This window comes from Halictus rubicundus, unplaced genomic scaffold (genome assembly GCF_050948215.1).
Source record: "Halictus rubicundus isolate RS-2024b unplaced genomic scaffold, iyHalRubi1_principal scaffold0022, whole genome shotgun sequence".
NCBI lineage: Eukaryota > Metazoa > Arthropoda > Insecta > Hymenoptera > Halictidae > Halictus > Halictus rubicundus.
Genome location: NW_027488563.1, coordinates 1,508,739 through 1,528,643, shown reverse-complemented (window position 1 = coordinate 1,528,643; position 19,905 = coordinate 1,508,739).

Sequence of the window (19,905 nt, the reverse complement as noted above, 5' to 3'; positions counted from 1 at the left end):
TTGCTAATAACTCGGTAAATAATAGTAGTAGCGAGTTTGGTGTTATGATATATATTGTTAGAAACCGTTTATATGACAGTGATATCACGTCGAAAATCGTCTAGGACCGATACGGAAAAAGTTTCCTCTTAGCGGTGGGACTTAAAAATTTCGAGAGTTTTGTCGACGGAGTAGTACATCCGTCCATTATTTGCTAATAACTCGGTAAATAATAGTAGTAGCGAGTTTGGTGTTATGATATATATTGTTAGAAACCGTCTATATTACAGTGATATCACGTCGAAAATCGTCTAGGACCGATGCGGAAAAAGTTTCCTCTTAGCGGTGGGACTTAAAAATTTCCAGAGTTTTGTCGACGGAGTAGTACATCCGTCCATTATTTGCTAATAACGCGGTAAATAATAGTAGTAGCGAGTTTGGTGTTATGATATATATTGTTAAAAACCGTCTATATTACAGTGATATCACGTCGAAAATCGTCTAGGACCGATACGGAAAAAGTTTCCTCTTAGCGGTGGGACTTAAAAATTTCCAGAGTTTTGTCGACGGAGTAGTACATCCGTCCATTATTTGCTAATAACTCGGTAAATAATAGTAGTAGCGAGTTTGGTGTTATGATATATATTGTTAGAAACCTTCTATATTACAGTGATATCACGTCGAAAATCGTCTAGGACCGATACGGAAAAAGTTTTCTCTTAGCGGTGGGACTTAAAAATTTCTAGAGTTTTGTCGACGGAGTAGTACATCCGTCCATTATTTGCTAATAACTCGGTAAATAATAGTAGTAGCGAGTTTGGTGTTATGATATATATTGTTAGAAACCGTCTATATTACAGTGATATCACGTCGAAAATCGTCTAGGACCGATACGGAAAAAGTTTCCTCTTAGCGGTGGGACTTAAAAATTTCTAGAGTTTTGTCGACGGAGTAGTACATCCGTCCATTATTTGCTAATAACTCTGTAAATAATAGTAGTAGCGAGTTTGGTGTTATGATATATATTGTTAGAAACCGTCTATATTACAGTGATATCACGTCGTAAATCGTCTAGGACCGATACGGAAAAAGTTTCCTCTTAGCGGTGGGACTTAAAAATTTCCAGAGCTTTGTCGACGGAGTAGTACATCCGTCCATTAGTTGCTAATAACTCGGTAAATAATAGTAGTAGCGAGTTTGGTGTTATGATATATATTGTTAGAAACCGTCTATATTACAGTGATATCGCGTCGAAAATCGTCTAGGACCGATACGGAAAAAGTTTCCTCTTAGCGGTGGGACTTAAAAATTTCCAGAGCTTTGTCGACGGAGTAGTACATCCGTCCATTAGTTGCTAATAACTCGGTAAATAATAGTAGTAGCGAGTTTGGTGTTATGATATATATTGTTAGAAACCGTCTATATTACAGTGATATCACGTCGAAAATCGTCTAGGACCGATACGGAAAAAGTTTCCTCTTAGCGGTGGGACTTAAAAATTTCCAGAGTTTTGTCGACGGAGTAGTACATCCGTCCATTATTTGCTAATAACTCGGTAAATAATAGTAGTAGCGAGTTTGGTGTTATGATATATATTGTTAGAAACCGTCTATATTACAGTGATATCACGTCGAAAATCGTCTAGGACCGATACGGAAAAAGATTCCTCTTAGCGGTGGGACTTAGAAAAATTTTCGTCCAACGTCCGACGGAGTAGTACATCAGTCCATTATTTGCTAATAACTCGGTAAATAATAGTAGTAGCGAGTTTGGTGTTATGATATATATTGTTAGAAACCGTTTATATGACAGTGATATCACGTCGAAAATCGTCTAGGACCGATACGGAAAAAGTTTCCTCTTAGCGGTGGGACTTAAAAATTTCGAGAGTTTTGTCGACGGAGTAGTACATCCGTCCATTATTTGCTAATAACTCGGTAAATAATAGTAGTAGCGAGTTTGGTGTTATGATATATATTGTTAGAATCCGTCTATATTACAGTGATATCACGTCGAAAATCGTCTAGGACCGATGCGGAAAAAGTTTCCTCTTAGCGGTGGGACTTAAAAATTTCCAGAGTTTTGTCGACGGAGTAGTACATCCGTCCATTATTTGCTAATAACGCGGTAAATAATAGTAGTAGCGAGTTTGGTGTTATGATATATATTGTTAAAAACCGTCTATATTACAGTGATATCACGTCGAAAATCGTCTAGGACCGATACGGAAAAAGTTTCCTCTTAGCGGTGGGACTTAAAAATTTCCAGAGTTTTGTCGACGGAGTAGTACATCCGTCCATTATTTGCTAATAACTCGGTAAATAATAGTAGTAGCGAGTTTGGTGTTATGATATATATTGTTAGAAACCTTCTATATTACAGTGATATCACGTCGAAAATCGTCTAGGACCGATACGGAAAAAGTTTTCTCTTAGCGGTGGGACTTAAAAATTTCTAGAGTTTTGTCGACGGAGTAGTACATCCGTCCATTATTTGCTAATAACTCGGTAAATAATAGTAGTAGCGAGTTTGGTGTTATGATATATATTGTTAGAAACCGTCTATATTACAGTGATATCACGTCGAAAATCGTCTAGGACCGATACGGAAAAAGTTTCCTCTTAGCGGTGGGACTTAAAAATTTCTAGAGTTTTGTCGACGGAGTAGTACATCCGTCCATTATTTGCTAATAACTCGGTAAATAATAGTAGTAGCGAGTTTGGTGTTATGATATATATTGTTAGAAACCGTCTATATTACAGTGATATCACGTCGAAAATCGTCTAGGACCGATACGGAAAAAGTTTCCTCTTAGCGGTGGGACTTAAAAATTTCCAGAGTTTTGTCGACGGAGTAGTACATCCGTCCATTATTTGCTAATAACTCGGTAAATAATAGTAGTAGCGAGTTTGGTGTTATGATATATATTGTTAGAAACCGTCTATATTACAGTGATATCACGTCGAAAATCGTCTAGGACCGATACGGAAAAAGATTCCTCTTAGCGGTGGGACTTAGAAAAATTTTCGTCCAACGTCCGACGGAGTAGTACATCAGTCCATTATTTGCTAATAACTCGGTAAATAATAGTAGTAGCGAGTTTGGTGTTATGATATATATTGTTAGAAACCGTTTATATGACAGTGATATCACGTCGAAAATCGTCTAGGACCGATACGGAAAAAGTTTCCTCTTAGCGGTGGGACTTAAAAATTTCGAGAGTTTTGTCGACGGAGTAGTACATCCGTCCATTATTTGCTAATAACTCGGTAAATAATAGTAGTAGCGAGTTTGGTGTTATGATATATATTGTTAGAATCCGTCTATATTACAGTGATATCACGTCGAAAATCGTCTAGGACCGATGCGGAAAAAGTTTCCTCTTAGCGGTGGGACTTAAAAATTTCCAGAGTTTTGTCGACGGAGTAGTACATCCGTCCATTATTTGCTAATAACGCGGTAAATAATAGTAGTAGCGAGTTTGGTGTTATGATATATATTGTTAAAAACCGTCTATATTACAGTGATATCACGTCCAAAATCGTCTAGGACCGATACGGAAAAAGTTTCCTCTTAGCGGTGGGACTTAAAAATTTCCAGAGTTTTGTCGACGGAGTAGTACATCCGTCCATTATTTGCTAATAACTCGGTAAATAATAGTAGTAGCGAGTTTGGTGTTATGATATATATTGTTAGAAACCTTCTATATTACAGTGATATCACGTCGAAAATCGTCTAGGACCGATACGGAAAAAGTTTCCTCTTAGCGGTGGGACTTAAAAATTTCCAGAGCTTTGTCGACGGAGTAGTACATCCGTCCATTATTTGCTAATAACGCGGTAAATAATAGTAGTAGCGAGTTTGGTGTTATGATATATATTGTTAAAAACCGTCTATATTACAGTGATATCACGTCGAAAATCGTCTAGGACCGATACGGAAAAAGTTTCCTCTTAGCGGTGGGACTTAAAAATTTCCAGAGTTTTGTCGACGGAGTAGTACATCCGTCCATTATTTGCTAATAACTCGGTAAATAATAGTAGTAGCGAGTTTGGTGTTATGATATATATTGTTAGAAACCTTCTATATTACAGTGATATCACGTCGAATATCGTCTAGGACCGATACGGAAAAAGTTTTCTCTTAGCGGTGGGACTTAAAAATTTCTAGACTTTTGTCGACGGAGTAGTACATCCGTCCATTATTTGCTAATAACTCGGTAAATAATAGTAGTAGCGAGTTTGGTGTTATGATATATATTGTTAGAAACCGTCAATATTACAGTGATATCACGTCGAAAATCGTCTAGGACCGATACGGAAAAAGTTTCCTCTTAGCGGTGGGACTTAAAAATGTCCAGAGTTTTGTCGACGGAGTAGTACATCCGTCCATTATTTGCTAATAACTCGGTAAATAATAGTAGTAGCGAGTTTGGTGTTATGATATATTGTTAGAAACCGTCTATATTACAGTGATATCACGTCGAAAATCGTCTAGGACCGATACGGAAAAAGTTTCCTCTTAGCGGTTTGACTTAAAAATTTCCAGAGTTTTGTCGACGGAGTAGTACATCCGTCCATTATTTGCTAATAACGCGGTAAATAATAGTAGTAGCGAGTTTGGTGTTATGATATATATTGTTAGAAACCGTCTATATTACAGTGATATCACGTCGAAAATCGTCTAGGACCGATACGGAAAAAGTTTCCTCTTAGCGGTGGGACTTAAAAATGTCCAGAGTTTTGTCGACGGAGTAGTACATCCGTCCATTATTTGCTAATAACTCGGTAAATAATAGTAGTAGCGAGTTTGGTGTTATGATATATATTGTTAGAAACCGTCTATATTACAGTGATATCACGTCGAAAATCGTCTAGGACCGATACGGAAAAAGTTTCCTCTTAGCGGTGGGACTTAAAAATTTCCAGAGCTTTGTCGACGGAGTAGTACATCCGTCCATTAGTTGCTAATAACTCGGTAAATAATAGTAGTAGCGAGTTTGGTGTTATGATATATATTGTTAGAAACCGTCTATATTACAGTGATATCACGTCGAAAATCGTCTAGGACCGATACGGAAAAAGTTTCCTCTTAGCGGTGGGACTTAAAAATTTCCAGAGCTTTGTCGACGGAGTAGTACATCCGTCCATTAGTTGCTAATAACTCGGTAAATAATAGTAGTAGCGAGTTTGGTGTTATGATATATATTGTTAGAAACCGTCTATATTACAGTGATATCACGTCGAAAATCGTCTAGGACCGATACGGAAAAAGTTTCCTCTTAGCGGTGGGACTTAAAAATTTCCAGAGCTTTGTCGACGAAGTAGTACATCCGTCCATTAGTTGCTAATAACACGGTAAATAATAGTAGTAGCGAGTTTGGTGTTATGATATATATTGTTAGAAACCTTCTATATTACAGTGATATCACGTCGAAAATCGTCTAGGACCGGTACGGAAAAAGTTTTCTCTTAGCGGTGGGACTTAAAAATTTCTAGAGTTTTGTCGACGGAGTAGTACATCCGTCCATTATTTGCTAATAACTCGGTAAATAATAGTAGTAGCGAGTTTGGTGTTATGATATATATTGTTAGAAACCGTCTATATTACAGTGATATCACGTCGAAAATCGTCTAGGACCGATACGGAAAAAGTTTCCTCTTAGCGGTGGGACTTAAAAATTTCTAGAGTTTTGTCGACGGAGTAGTACATCCGTCCATTATTTGCTAATAACTCTGTAAATAATAGTAGTAGCGAGTTTGGTGTTATGATATATATTGTTAGAAACCGTCTATATTACAGTGATATCACGTCGAAAATCGTCTAGGACCGATACGGAAAAAGTTTCCTCTTAGCGGTGGGACTTAAAAATGTCCAGAGTTTTGTCGACGGAGTAGTACATCCGTCCATTATTTGCTAATAACTCGGTAAATAATAGTAGTAGCGAGTTTGGTGTTATGATATATATTGTTAGAAACCGTCTATATTACAGTGATATCACGTCGAAAATCGTCTAGGACCGATACGGAAAAAGTTTCCTCTTAGCGGTGGGACTTAAAAATTTCCAGAGTTTTGTCGACGGAGTAGTACATCCGTCCATTATTTGCTAATAACGCGGTAAATAATAGTAGTAGCGAGTTTGGTGTTATGATATATATTGTTAGAAACCGTCTATATTACAGTGATATCACGTCGAAAATCGTCTAGGACCGATACGGAAAAAGTTTCCTCTTAGCGGTGGGACTTAAAAATTTCCAGAGTTTTGTCGACGGAGTAGTACATCCGTCCATTATTTGCTAATAACTGGGTAAATAATAGTAGTAGCGAGTTTGGTGTTATGATATATGTTGTTAGAAACCGTCTATATTACAGTGATATCACGTCGAAAATCGTCTAGGACCGATACGGAAAAAGTTTCCGATTAGCGGTGGGACTTAAAAATTTCCAGAGCTTTGTCGACGGAGTAGTACATCAGTCCATTATTTGCTAATAACTCGGTAAATAATAGTAGTAGCGAGTTTGGTGTTATGATATATATTGTTAGAAACCGTCTATATTACAGTGATATCACGTCGAAAATCGTCTAGGACCGATACGGAAAAAGTTTCCTCTTAGCGGTGGGACTTAAAAATTTCCAGAGCTTTGTCGACGGAGTAGTACATCCGTCCATTAGTTGCTAATAACACGGTAAATAATAGTAGTAGCGAGTTTGGTGTTATGATATATATTGTTAGAAACCTTCTATATTACAGTGATATCACGTCGAAAATCGTCTAGGACCGATACGGAAAAAGTTTTCTCTTAGGGGTGGGACTTAAAAATTTCTAGACTTTTGTCGACGGAGTAGTACATCCGTCCATTATTTGCTAATAACTCGGTAAATAATAGTAGTAGCGAGTTTGGTGTTATGATATATATTGTTAGAAACCGTCTATATTACAGTGATATCACGTCGAAAATCGTCTAGGACCGATACGGAAAAAGTTTCCTCTTAGCGGTGGGACTTAAAAATGTCCAGAGTTTTGTCGACGGAGTAGTACATCCGTCCATTATTTGCTAATAACTCGGTAAATAATAGTAGTAGCGAGTTTGGTGTTATAATATATATTGTTAGAAACCGTCTATATTACAGTGATATCACGTCGAAAATCGTCTAGGACCGATACGGAAAAAGTTTCCTCTTAGCGGTGGGACTTAAAAATTTCCAGAGCTTTGTCGACGGAGTAGTACATCCGTCCATTAGTTGCTAATAACTCGGTAAATAATAGTAGTAGCGAGTTTGGTGTTATGATATATATTGTTAGAAACCGTCTATATTACAGTGATATCACGTCGAAAATCGTCTAGGACCGATACGGAAAAGTTTCCTCTTAGCGGTGGGACTTAAAAATTTCCAGAGCTTTGTCGACGAAGTAGTACATCCGTCCATTAGTTGCTAATAACACGGTAAATAATAGTAGTAGCGAGTTTGGTGTTATGATATATATTGTTAGAAACCTTCTATATTACAGTGATATCACGTCGAAAATCGTCTAGGACCGGTACGGAAAAAGTTTTCTCTTAGCGGTGGGACTTAAAAATTTCTAGAGTTTTGTCGACGGAGTAGTACATCCGTCCATTATTTGCTAATAACTCGGTAAATAATAGTAGTAGCGAGTTTGGTGTTATGATATATATTGTTAGAAACCGTCTATATTACAGTGATATCACGTCGAAAATCGTCTAGGACCGATACGGAAAAAGTTTCCTCTTAGCGGTGGGACTTAAAAATGTCCAGAGTTTTGTCGACGGAGTAGTACATCCGTCCATTATTTGCTAATAACTCGGTAAATAATAGTAGTAGCGAGTTTGGTGTTATGATATATATTGTTAGAAACCGTCTATATTACAGTGATATCACGTCGAAAATCGTCTAGGACCGATACGGAAAAAGTTTCCTCTTAGCGGTGGGACTTAAAAATTTCCAGAGCTTTGTCGACGGAGTAGTACATCCGTCCATTAGTTGCTAATAACTCGGTAAATAATAGTAGTAGCGAGTTTGGTGTTATGATATATATTGTTAGAAACCGTCTATATTACAGTGATATCACGTCGAAAATCGTCTAGGACCGATACGGAAAAAGTTTCCTCTTAGCGGTGGGACTTAAAAATTTCCAGAGCTTTGTCGACGGAGTAGTACATCCGTCCATTAGTTGCTAATAACACGGTAAATAATAGTAGTAGCGAGTTTGGTGTTATGATATATATTGTTAGAAACCTTCTATATTACAGTGATATCACGTCGAAAATCGTCTAGGACCGATACGGAAAAAGTTTTCTCTTAGGGGTGGGACTTAAAAATTTCTAGACTTTTGTCGACGGAGTAGTACATCCGTCCATTATTTGCTAATAACTCGGTAAATAATAGTAGTAGCGAGTTTGGTGTTATGATATATATTGTTAGAAACCGTCTATATTACAGTGATATCACGTCGAAAATCGTCTAGGACCGATACGGAAAAAGTTTCCTCTTAGCGGTGGGACTTAAAAATTTCCAGAGTTTTGTCGACGGAGTAGTACATCCGTCCATTATTTGCTAATAACTCGGTAAATAATAGTAGTAGCGAGTTTGGTGTTATAATATATATTGTTAGAAACCGTCTATATTACAGTGATATCACGTCGAAAATCGTCTAGGACCGATACGGAAAAAGTTTCCTCTTAGCGGTGGGACTTAAAAATTTCCAGAGCTTTGTCGACGGAGTAGTACATCCGTCCATTAGTTGCTAATAACTCGGTAAATAATAGTAGTAGCGAGTTTGGTGTTATGATATATATTGTTAGAAACCGTCTATATTACAGTGATATCACGTCGAAAATCGTCTAGGACCGATACGGAAAAAGTTTCCTCTTAGCGGTGGGACTTAAAAATTTCCAGAGCTTTGTCGACGAAGTAGTACATCCGTCCATTAGTTGCTAATAACACGGTAAATAATAGTAGTAGCGAGTTTGGTGTTATGATATATATTGTTAGAAACCTTCTATATTACAGTGATATCACGTCGAAAATCGTCTAGGACCGGTACGGAAAAAGTTTTCTCTTAGCGGTGGGACTTAAAAATTTCTAGAGTTTTGTCGACGGAGTAGTACATCCGTCCATTATTTGCTAATAACTCGGTAAATAATAGTAGTAGCGAGTTTGGTGTTATGATATATATTGTTAGAAACCGTCTATATTACAGTGATATCACGTCGAAAATCGTCTAGGACCGATACGGAAAAAGTTTCCTCTTAGCGGTGGGACTTAAAAATGTCCAGAGTTTTGTCGACGGAGTAGTACATCCGTCCATTATTTGCTAATAACTCGGTAAATAATAGTAGTAGCGAGTTTGGTGTTATGATATATATTGTTAGAAACCGTCTATATTACAGTGATATCACGTCGAAAATCGTCTAGGACCGATACGGAAAAAGTTTCCTCTTAGCGGTGGGACTTAAAAATTTCCAGAGCTTTGTCGACGGAGTAGTACATCCGTCCATTAGTTGCTAATAACTCGGTAAATAATAGTAGTAGCGAGTTTGGTGTTATGATATATATTGTTAGAAACCGTCTATATTACAGTGATATCACGTCGAAAATCGTCTAGGACCGATACGGAAAAAGTTTCCTCTTAGCGGTGGGACTTAAAAATTTCCAGAGCTTTGTCGACGAAGTAGTACATCCGTCCATTAGTTGCTAATAACTCGGTAAATAATAGTAGTAGCGAGTTTGGTGTTATGATATATATTGGTAGAAACCGTCTATATTACAGTGATATCACGTCGAAAATCGTCTAGGACCGATACGGAAAAAGTTCCCTCTTAGCGGTGGGACTTAAAAATTTCCAGAGCTTTGTCGACGGAGTAGTACATCCGTCCATTAGTTGCTAATAACACGGTAAATAATAGTAGTAGCGAGTTTGGTGTTATGATATATATTGTTAGAAACCTTCTATATTACAGTGATATCACGTCGAAAATCGTCTAGGACCGATACGGAAAAAGTTTTCTCTTAGCGGTGGGACTTAAAAATTTCTAGACTTTTGTCGACGGAGTAGTACATCCGTCCATTATTTGCTAATAACTCGGTAAATAATAGTAGTAGCGAGTTTGGTGTTATGATATATATTGTTAGAAACCGTCAATATTACAGTGATATCACGTCGAAAATCGTCTAGGACCGATACGGAAAAAGTTTCCTCTTAGCGGTGGGACTTAAAAATGTCCAGAGTTTTGTCGACGGAGTAGTACATCCGTCCATTATTTGCTAATAACTCGGTAAATAATAGTAGTAGCGAGTTTGGTGTTATGATATATATTGTTAGAAACCGTCTATATTACAGTGATATCACGTCGAAAATCGTCTAGGACCGATACGGAAAAAGTTTCCTCTTAGCGGTGGGACTTAAAAATTTCCAGAGCTTTGTCGACGGAGTAGTACATCCGTCCATTAGTTGCTAATAACTCGGTAAATAATAGTAGTAGCGAGTTTGGTGTTATGATATATATTGTTAGAAACCGTCTATATTACAGTGATATCACGTCGAAAATCGTCTAGGACCGATACGGAAAAAGTTTCCTCTTAGCGGTGGGACTTAAAAATTTCCAGAGCTTTGTCGACGAAGTAGTACATCCGTCCATTAGTTGCTAATAACACGGTAAATAATAGTAGTAGCGAGTTTGGTGTTATGATATATATTGTTAGAAACCTTCTATATTACAGTGATATCACGTCGAAAATCGTCTAGGACCGGTACGGAAAAAGTTTTCTCTTAGCGGTGGGACTTAAAAATTTCTAGAGTTTTGTCGACGGAGTAGTACATCCGTCCATTATTTGCTAATAACTCGGTAAATAATAGTAGTAGCGAGTTTGGTGTTATGATATATATTGTTAGAAACCGTCTATATTACAGTGATATCACGTCGAAAATCGTCTAGGACCGATACGGAAAAAGTTTCCTCTTAGCGGTGGGACTTAAAAATTTCTAGAGTTTTGTCGACGGAGTAGTACATCCGTCCATTATTTGCTAATAACTCTGTAAATAATAGTAGTAGCGAGTTTGGTGTTATGATATATATTGTTAGAAACCGTCTATATTACAGTGATATCACGTCGAAAATCGTCTAGGACCGATACGGAAAAAGTTTCCTCTTAGCGGTGGGACTTAAAAATTTCCAGAGCTTTGTCGACGGAGTAGTACATCCGTCCATTAGTTGCTAATAACTCGGTAAATAATAGTAGTAGCGAGTTTGGTGTTATGATATATATTGTTAGAAACCGTCTATATTACAGTGATATCACGTCGAAAATCGTCTAGGACCGATACGGAAAAAGTTTCCTCTTAGCGGTGGGACTTAAAAATTTCCAGAGCTTTGTCGACGAAGTAGTACATCCGTCCATTAGTTGCTAATAACTCGGTAAATAATAGTAGTAGCGAGTTTGGTGTTATGATATATATTGGTAGAAACCGTCTATATTACAGTGATATCACGTCGAAAATCGTCTAGGACCGATACGGAAAAAGTTCCCTCTTAGCGGTGGGACTTAAAAATTTCCAGAGCTTTGTCGACGGAGTAGTACATCCGTCCATTAGTTGCTAATAACACGGTAAATAATAGTAGTAGCGAGTTTGGTGTTATGATATATATTGTTAGAAACCTTCTATATTACAGTGATATCACGTCGAAAATCGTCTAGGACCGATACGGAAAAAGTTTTCTCTTAGCGGTGGGACTTAAAAATTTCTAGACTTTTGTCGACGGAGTAGTACATCCGTCCATTATTTGCTAATAACTCGGTAAATAATAGTAGTAGCGAGTTTGGTGTTATGATATATATTGTTAGAAACCGTCAATATTACAGTGATATCACGTCGAAAATCGTCTAGGACCGATACGGAAAAAGTTTCCTCTTAGCGGTGGGACTTAAAAATGTCCAGAGTTTTGTCGACGGAGTAGTACATCCGTCCATTATTTGCTAATAACTCGGTAAATAATAGTAGTAGCGAGTTTGGTGTTATGATATATATTGTTAGAAACCGTCTATATTACAGTGATATCACGTCGAAAATCGTCTAGGACCGATACGGAAAAAGTTTCCTCTTAGCGGTGGGACTTAAAAATTTCCAGAGCTTTGTCGACGGAGTAGTACATCCGTCCATTAGTTGCTAATAACTCGGTAAATAATAGTAGTAGCGAGTTTGGTGTTATGATATATATTGTTAGAAACCGTCTATATTACAGTGATATCACGTCGAAAATCGTCTAGGACCGATACGGAAAAAGTTTCCTCTTAGCGGTGGGACTTAAAAATTTCCAGAGCTTTGTCGACGAAGTAGTACATCCGTCCATTAGTTGCTAATAACACGGTAAATAATAGTAGTAGCGAGTTTGGTGTTATGATATATATTGTTAGAAACCTTCTATATTACAGTGATATCACGTCGAAAATCGTCTAGGACCGGTACGGAAAAAGTTTTCTCTTAGCGGTGGGACTTAAAAATTTCTAGAGTTTTGTCGACGGAGTAGTACATCCGTCCATTATTTGCTAATAACTCGGTAAATAATAGTAGTAGCGAGTTTGGTGTTATGATATATATTGTTAGAAACCGTCTATATTACAGTGATATCACGTCGAAAATCGTCTAGGACCGATACGGAAAAAGTTTCCTCTTAGCGGTGGGACTTAAAAATTTCTAGAGTTTTGTCGACGGAGTAGTACATCCGTCCATTATTTGCTAATAACTCTGTAAATAATAGTAGTAGCGAGTTTGGTGTTATGATATATATTGTTAGAAACCGTCTATATTACAGTGATATCACGTCGAAAATCGTCTAGGACCGATACGGAAAAAGTTTCCTCTTAGCGGTGGGACTTAAAAATTTCTAGAGTTTTGTCGACGGAGTAGTACATCCGTCCATTATTTGCTAATAACTCTGTAAATAATAGTAGTAGCGAGTTTGGTGTTATGATATATATTGTTAGAAACCGTCTATATTACAGTGATATCACGTCGAAAATCGTCTAGGACCGATACGGAAAAAGTTTCCTCTTAGCGGTGGGACTTAAAAATGTCCAGAGTTTTGTCGACGGAGTAGTACATCCGTCCATTATTTGCTAATAACTCGGTAAATAATAGTAGTAGCGAGTTTGGTGTTATGATATATATTGTTAGAAACCGTCTATATTACAGTGATATCACGTCGAAAATCGTCTAGGACCGATACGGAAAAAGTTTCCTCTTAGCGGTGGAACTTAAAAATTTCCAGAGTTTTGTCGACGGAGTAGTACATCCGTCCATTATTTGCTAATAACTCGGTAAATAATAGTAGTAGCGAGTTTGGTGTTATGATATATATTGTTAGAAACCGTCTATATTACAGTGATATCACGTCGAAAATCGTCTAGGACCGATACGGAAAAAGTTTCCTCTTAGCGGTGGGACTTAAAAATGTCCAGAGTTTTGTCGACGGAGTAGTACATCCGTCCATTATTTGCTAATAACTCGGTAAATAATAGTAGTAGCGAGTTTGGTGTTATGATATATATTGTTAGAAACCGTCTATATTACAGTGATATCACGTCGAAAATCGTCTAGGACCGATACGGAAAAAGTTTCCTCTTAGCGGTGGGACTTAAAAATTTCCAGAGCTTTGTCGACGGAGTAGTACATCCGTCCATTAGTTGCTAATAACTCGGTAAATAATAGTAGTAGCGAGTTTGGTGTTATGATATATATTGTTAGAAACCGTCTATATTACAGTGATATCACGTCGAAAATCGTCTAGGACCGATACGGAAAAAGTTTCCTCTTAGCGGTGGGACTTAAAAATTTCCAGAGCTTTGTCGACGAAGTAGTACATCCGTCCATTAGCTGCTAATAACACGGTAAATAATAGTAGTAGCGAGTTTGGTGTTATGATATATATTGTTAGAAACCTTCTATATTACAGTGATATCACGTCGAAAATCGTCTAGGACCGATACGGAAAAAGTTTTCTCTTAGGGGTGGGACTTAAAAATTTCTAGACTTTTGTCGACGGAGTAGTACATCCGTCCATTATTTGCTAATAACTCGGTAAATAATAGTAGTAGCGAGTTTGGTGTTATGATATATATTGTTAGAAACCGTCTATATTACAGTGATATCACGTCGAAAATCGTCTAGGACCGATACGGAAAAAGTTTCCTCTTAGCGGTGGGACTTAAAAATGTCCAGAGTTTTGTCGACGGAGTAGTACATCCGTCCATTATTTGCTAATAACTCGGTAAATAATAGTAGTAGCGAGTTTGGTGTTATAATATATATTGTTAGAAACCGTCTATATTACAGTGATATCACGTCGAAAATCGTCTAGGACCGATACGGAAAAAGTTTCCTCTTAGCGGTGGGACTTAAAAATTTCCAGAGCTTTGTCGACGGAGTAGTACATCCGTCCATTAGTTGCTAATAACTCGGTAAATAATAGTAGTAGCGAGTTTGGTGTTATGATATATATTGTTAGAAACCGTCTATATTACAGTGATATCACGTCGAAAATCGTCTAGGACCGATACGGAAAAAGTTTCCTCTTAGCGGTGGGACTTAAAAATTTCCAGAGCTTTGTCGACGAAGTAGTACATCCGTCCATTAGTTGCTAATAACACGGTAAATAATAGTAGTAGCGAGTTTGGTGTTATGATATATATTGTTAGAAACCTTCTATATTACAGTGATATCACGTCGAAAATCGTCTAGGACCGGTACGGAAAAAGTTTTCTCTTAGCGGTGGGACTTAAAAATTTCTAGAGTTTTGTCGACGGAGTAGTACATCCGTCCATTATTTGCTAATAACTCGGTAAATAATAGTAGTAGCGAGTTTGGTGTTATGATATATATTGTTAGAAACCGTCTATATTACAGTGATATCACGTCGAAAATCGTCTAGAACCGATACGGAAAAAGTTTCCTCTTAGCGGTGGGACTTAAAAATGTCCAGAGTTTTGTCGACGGAGTAGTACATCCGTCCATTATTTGCTAATAACTCGGTAAATAATAGTAGTAGCGAGTTTGGTGTTATGATATATATTGTTAGAAACCGTCTATATTACAGTGATATCACGTCGAAAATCGTCTAGGACCGATACGGAAAAAGTTTCCTCTTAGCGGTGGGACTTAAAAATTTCCAGAGCTTTGTCGACGGAGTAGTACATCCGTCCATTAGTTGCTAATAACTCGGTAAATAATAGTAGTAGCGAGTTTGGTGTTATGATATATATTGTTAGAAACCGTCTATATTACAGTGATATCACGTCGAAAATCGTCTAGGACCGATACGGAAAAAGTTTCCTCTTAGCGGTGGGACTTAAAAATTTCCAGAGCTTTGTCGACGAAGTAGTACATCCGTCCATTAGTTGCTAATAACTCGGTAAATAATAGTAGTAGCGAGTTTGGTGTTATGATATATATTGGTAGAAACCGTCTATATTACAGTGATATCACGTCGAAAATCGTCTAGGACCGATACGGAAAAAGTTCCCTCTTAGCGGTGGGACTTAAAAATTTCCAGAGCTTTGTCGACGGAGTAGTACATCCGTCCATTAGTTGCTAATAACACGGTAAATAATAGTAGTAGCGAGTTTGGTGTTATGATATATATTGTTAGAAACCTTCTATATTACAGTGATATCACGTCGAAAATCGTCTAGGACCGATACGGAAAAAGTTTTCTCTTAGCGGTGGGACTTAAAAATTTCTAGACTTTTGTCGACGGAGTAGTACATCCGTCCATTATTTGCTAATAACTCGGTAAATAATAGTAGTAGCGAGTTTGGTGTTATGATATATATTGTTAGAAACCGTCAATATTACAGTGATATCACGTCGAAAATCGTCTAGGACCGATACGGAAAAAGTTTCCTCTTAGCGGTGGGACTTAAAAATGTCCAGAGTTTTGTCGACGGAGTAGTACATCCGTCCATTATTTGCTAATAACTCGGTAAATAATAGTAGTAGCGAGTTTGGTGTTATGATATATATTGTTAGAAACCGTCTATATTACAGTGATATCACGTCGAAAATCGTCTAGGACCGATACGGAAAAAGTTTCCTCTTAGCGGTGGGACTTAAAAATTTCCAGAGCTTTGTCGACGGAGTAGTACATCCGTCCATTAGTTGCTAATAACTCGGTAAATAATAGTAGTAGCGAGTTTGGTGTTATGATATATATTGTTAGAAACCGTCTATATTACAGTGATATCACGTCGAAAATCGTCTAGGACCGATACGGAAAAAGTTTCCTCTTAGCGGTGGGACTTAAAAATTTCCAGAGCTTTGTCGACGAAGTAGTACATCCGTCCATTAGTTGCTAATAACACGGTAAATAATAGTAGTAGCGAGTTTGGTGTTATGATATATATTGTTAGAAACCTTCTATATTACAGTGATATCACGTCGAAAATCGTCTAGGACCGGTACGGAAAAAGTTTTCTCTTAGCGGTGGGACTTAAAAATTTCTAGAGTTTTGTCGACGGAGTAGTACATCCGTCCATTATTTGCTAATAACTCGGTAAATAATAGTAGTAGCGAGTTTGGTGTTATGATATATATTGTTAGAAACCGTCTATATTACAGTGATATCACGTCGAAAATCGTCTAGGACCGATACGGAAAAAGTTTCCTCTTAGCGGTGGGACTTAAAAATTTCTAGAGTTTTGTCGACGGAGTAGTACATCCGTCCATTATTTGCTAATAACTCTGTAAATAATAGTAGTAGCGAGTTTGGTGTTATGATATATATTGTTAGAAACCGTCTATATTACAGTGATATCACGTCGAAAATCGTCTAGGACCGATACGGAAAAAGTTTCCTCTTAGCGGTGGGACTTAAAAATTTCTAGAGTTTTGTCGACGGAGTAGTACATCCGTCCATTATTTGCTAATAACTCTGTAAATAATAGTAGTAGCGAGTTTGGTGTTATGATATATATTGTTAGAAACCGTCTATATTACAGTGATATCACGTCGAAAATCGTCTAGGACCGATACGGAAAAAGTTTCCTCTTAGCGGTGGGACTTAAAAATGTCCAGAGTTTTGTCGACGGAGTAGTACATCCGTCCATTATTTGCTAATAACTCGGTAAATAATAGTAGTAGCGAGTTTGGTGTTATGATATATATTGTTAGAAACCGTCTATATTACAGTGATATCACGTCGAAAATCGTCTAGGACCGATACGGAAAAAGTTTCCTCTTAGCGGTGGGACTTAAAAATTTCCAGAGCTTTGTCGACGGAGTAGTACATCCGTCCATTAGTTGCTAATAACTCGGTAAATAATAGTAGTAGCGAGTTTGGTGTTATGATATATATTGTTAGAAACCGTCTATATTACAGTGATATCACGTCGAAAATCGTCTAGGACCGATACGGAAAAAGTTTCCTCTTAGCGGTGGGACTTAAAAATTTCCAGAGCTTTGTCGACGAAGTAGTACATCCGTCCATTAGTTGCTAATAACACGGTAAATAATAGTAGTAGCGAGTTTGGTGTTATGATATATATTGTTAGAAACCTTCTATATTACAGTGATATCACGTCGAAAATCGTCTAGGACCGATACGGAAAAAGTTTTCTCTTAGGGGTGGGACTTAAAAATTTCTAGACTTTTGTCGACGGAGTAGTACATCCGTCCATTATTTGCTAATAACTCGGTAAATAATAGTAGTAGCGAGTTTGGTGTTATGATATATATTGTTAGAAACCGTCTATATTACAGTGATATCACGTCGAAAATCGTCTAGGACCGATACGGAAAAAGTTTCCTCTTAGCGGTGGGACTTAAAAATGTCCAGAGTTTTGTCGACGGAGTAGTACATCCGTCCATTATTTGCTAATAACTCGGTAAATAATAGTAGTAGCGAGTTTGGTGTTATAATATATATTGTTAGAAACCGTCTATATTACAGTGATATCACGTCGAAAATCGTCTAGGACCGATACGGAAAAAGTTTCCTCTTAGCGGTGGGACTTAAAAATTTCCAGAGCTTTGTCGACGGAGTAGTACATCCGTCCATTAGTTGCTAATAACTCGGTAAATAATAGTAGTAGCGAGTTTGGTGTTATGATATATATTGTTAGAAACCGTCTATATTACAGTGATATCACGTCGAAAATCGTCTAGGACCGATACGGAAAAAGTTTCCTCTTAGCGGTGGGACTTAAAAATTTCCAGAGCTTTGTCGACGAAGTAGTACATCCGTCCATTAGTTGCTAATAACACGGTAAATAATAGTAGTAGCGAGTTTGGTGTTATGATATATATTGTTAGAAACCTTCTATATTACAGTGATATCACGTCGAAAATCGTCTAGGACCGGTACGGAAAAAGTTTTCTCTTAGCGGTGGGACTTAAAAATTTCTAGAGTTTTGTCGACGGAGTAGTACATCCGTCCATTATTTGCTAATAACTCGGTAAATAATAGTAGTAGCGAGTTTGGTGTTATGATATATATTGTTAGAAACCGTCTATATTACAGTGATATCACGTCGAAAATCGTCTAGAACCGATACGGAAAAAGTTTCCTCTTAGCGGTGGGACTTAAAAATGTCCAGAGTTTTGTCGACGGAGTAGTACATCCGTCCATTATTTGCTAATAACTCGGTAAATAATAGTAGTAGCGAGTTTGGTGTTATGATATATATTGTTAGAAACCGTCTATATTACAGTGATATCACGTCGAAAATCGTCTAGGACCGATACGGAAAAAGTTTCCTCTTAGCGGTGGGACTTAAAAATTTCCAGAGCTTTGTCGACGAAGTAGTACATCCGTCCATTAGTTGCTAATAACTCGGTAAATAATAGTAGTAGCGAGTTTGGTGTTATGATATATATTGTTAGAAACCGTCTATATTACAGTGATATCACGTCGAAAATCGTCTAGGACCGATACGGAAAAAGTTCCCTCTTAGCGGTGGGACTTAAAAATTTCCAGAGCTTTGTCGACGGAGTAGTACATCCGTCCATTAGTTGCTAATAACACGGTAAATAATAGTAGTAGCGAGTTTGGTGTTATGATATATATTGTTAGAAACCTTCTATATTACAGTGATATCACGTCGAAAATCGTCTAGGACCGATACGGAAAAAGTTTTCTCTTAGCGGTGGGACTTAAAAATTTCTAGACTTTTGTCGACGGAGTAGTACATCCGTCCATTATTTGCTAATAACTCGGTAAATAATAGTAGTAGCGAGTTTGGTGTTATGATATATATTGTTAGAAACCGTCAATATTACAGTGATATCACGTCGAAAATCGTCTAGGACCGATACGGAAAAAGTTTCCTCTTAGCGGTGGGACTTAAAAATGTCCAGAGTTTTGTCGACGGAGTAGTACATCCGTCCATTATTTGCTAATAACTCGGTAAATAATAGTAGTAGCGAGTAGGTGTTATGATATATATTGTTAGAAAACGTCTATATTACAGTGATATCACGTCGAAAATCGTCTAGGACCGATACGGAAAAAGTTTCCTCTTAGCGGTGGGACTTAAAAATTTCCAGAGCTTTGTCGACGGAGTAGTACATCCGTCCATTAGTTGCTAATAACTCGGTAAATAATAGTAGTAGCGAGTTTGGTGTTATGATATATATTGTTAGAAACCGTCTATATTACAGTGATATCACGTCGAAAATCGTCTAGGACCGATACGGAAAAAGTTTCCTCTTAGCGGTGGGACTTAAAAATTTCCAGAGCTTTGTCGACGAAGTAGTACATCCGTCCATTAGTTGCTAATAACACGGTAAATAATAGTAGTAGCGAGTTTGGTGTTATGATATATATTGTTAGAAACCTTCTATATTACAGTGATATCACGTCGAAAATCGTCTAGGACCGGTACGGAAAAAGTTTTCTCTTAGCGGTGGGACTTAA